The 2,535-nt window shown below is 43.4% G+C and overlaps 1 protein-coding gene across 2 annotated transcripts in view; it reads left to right on the forward strand.

Moving 5' to 3' along the window:
- The first annotated feature begins 2,304 nt into the window (after positions 1-2,304).
- Positions 2,305-2,535, forward strand: part of zmiz1a (zinc finger, MIZ-type containing 1a) — a 94,278-nt gene continuing 94,047 nt past the window's right edge. The window contains exon 1 of one of the 2 annotated variants that reach the window (XM_035663885.1): positions 2,305-2,462. The gene's annotated coding sequence lies outside the window, so the exon portion shown is untranslated. The remainder of the gene's footprint in view (positions 2,463-2,535) is intronic. The other variant, XM_035663886.1, reaches the window with a different exon arrangement.

The raw sequence follows: 2,535 nt of genomic DNA on the forward strand, positions 1-2,535 counted from the left end.
AGAACATATAATATTATGATAGGACTGAAACCTAAATGGCAAAAGCCAACAATAGGTCTGTCAGTTGTCGATCCCATGCTCTAAGGGGAACAGTAATAAAGGAAGCTATACTTGTCTCCGACTGAACTGAAAAAAGGGTTCAAATTGTCTGACAACAAGAAGCCCTGAGGATTTTATGAGAAACCCCTGCATATAGGACGTGTCTTATGTGAATCACAGTGTCAACATCAATATCGCTGTGGCAACACGGCAGGTGAAAAACATCAATAACAGAAGCAGCGTCAGGACAAAGACACGGGTCATCTCGACGAGCTATTTCCAGAGGAAAAAAAAAATCTGATCATGAGTTCACAGCTACAGCATTGTGACATTGACCACTCAACCCAATCTCCATCTAAGAAACAACTCACCCCCACCCCACCCACCCCCCTCCGAAATAAAAATGAGTGACTGCCAGAACCGCTGATGTCACTGGCCGCATTTGTCCCCGATCAGTACGGCGAGCTGCTTGGACCAGGGGGCTGGGGTGTCCTTGAGACACTGTGATAGAGACACCAAACCCACCCCCTTCCCACACCCACACCCCCTCACTTCACTGCTGATACCATGTTCAGGCCCTCACTGCATCAGTGTCAGGAGCCCTGCAGGAAGGAAGCTAAAGAGGACGGCAGCCCCTTCCTTCCCTTCAAAGAAGAGAGGAGCCTGGGCTGGGAGGAGCTGCTGACAGGAATTTGACCCCCAGGACTGATGACATTATGTGAAGGGAAATTGTGAATTACCTTTTCAGTAGACCTAATCTTGTCACCTTTATTGATGATCTTGTATCTAAATTTATCACACAGCCACAGGAAACAAGGTGTTTGTAAAGTGCACACACTCGGCCTGCTTCATTGGGATTGTTTATTTTGCGGCGACTGATCTGCCACCCCATTGTTATGTTTTTATTTTTTCTGTAAAAAAAAAATAATAAAATAAATAATAAAAAGAAATCCAGTGTGCAGGCACAGCATGAGGAGTGAGTGATTCTATCTGATGCACTGCGAGCTGAGCGGCCCTCCCTCTGGGCAGTTCAGCCTTGCCTGACTAGGGAGAGCTTGTGTGCTGGCGTGCGTGTTTGTGTGCGCTGGCGTGCGCGCGCGCGCGCGTGTGTGCGTGTCGGGAGGGGAGACATTGTTCCTTGACGTCACCGCTCAGCCCAGCCTGCCGCTGCTCTCAAACACGTCTTTGTTATTCCGAGGCTTCCACCGGAGACCGGCCATCCGCAAAACACGGAGCCCATCCGCCTGAAGACCTGCTGGAGCGGGGCGCAGGTTGCAAAGGTTCACACACACACACACACACACACACACACACAGGAAGTTGGAAGTGACTTGAGAGTAGTGAGGGCAAAAAACAACAACTGACTTTTATTACTTTTTTACTACTTACTACTGCAATATACAATACAATATAGGATTACATTATTATTATTAGAATTATTATTATTATTATACAATTAGAGACATTATTATTAGTTAATTTGTTATATTAGCAATAAAATAACACTTTAGGAAGTAATTTTTAGTAACAATAAACTCAATGAATAATAATAACTATTATTATTATTCTCTTTGAGTAATTGTTAGACGATTAACCAGCAACAATTCTAAAAATCGATTAATTGTTTAAGTATTGTTTCAACAAATATGCCAAACTGTCTGGTTGCAGCTTCTTAAATGTTAAGATGTGGTGATTTTTCTTTTCTTGCTTTAAATGCTATTAAATTGAATGCATTTTAGTTTTGGAAGTATTTTAATACAAAGAAATTGCATTTTACACTGTTTTACGATATTATTAACATAAACATTATTGTTCTTACCAGTGACATAATGAAACTAATCATTTTTGCACCATTATTAATATTAATATTGTGTTGTTTTTTGTTGTTAATCCTATTAATAAGCTTACCACTGATGTATACTCTACAGATAGTCCAGTAAAATGTGTTGTAGTCCTACCTAATGGCTTAAAAGAACCTCGCTCATAAAATGAACTTGTTGAATTAACTAAATAAGTAGTGGTTTGATTACAGGAGGCAGCGCTAAAGCGGCGGCGCTGTAATGATCCAGGAGCAGACAATAGCCGGAGCCGTGAGCTGCACTCCGCTCCAGTGTGAAATGTGCTGTTAGCAGCCTATTAGCGTATAGTTACACCTTTACAGTCGGTGTCCTTCCGCGGGAATCTAGGTCGCATTTTCACGGCGACCGCGGAGCACGGCTCTCTCTGGTAACTGAATAGCCAGTGTAATCTGACACTTCAACTTGCCGTGCTCTACGGTAGTTGATTCAGTCAGTCACTCACACCGTCTCCGGGGCTCTCGCGTCGTCTTTGTGAAGTGGAGGGAGCGAGCGAGCGGAGCAGCGTAAACACGAGGTTTGGAGAGAAAACAATACGCGGATTTACCACTGAGGTCCTAGCTCAAAGTAAGTTTCGCGCCTGGTTATTTTTGGTTGCAAAGCGGTCTTTGAACGTTGTGTGTGTGTGTGTTGTGTGGTT

This window comes from Morone saxatilis, unplaced genomic scaffold, assembly GCF_004916995.1.
Source record: "Morone saxatilis isolate NCDOM2014 unplaced genomic scaffold, NCSU_SB_2.0 Contig19, whole genome shotgun sequence".
Lineage (NCBI taxonomy): Eukaryota > Metazoa > Chordata > Actinopteri > Moronidae > Morone > Morone saxatilis.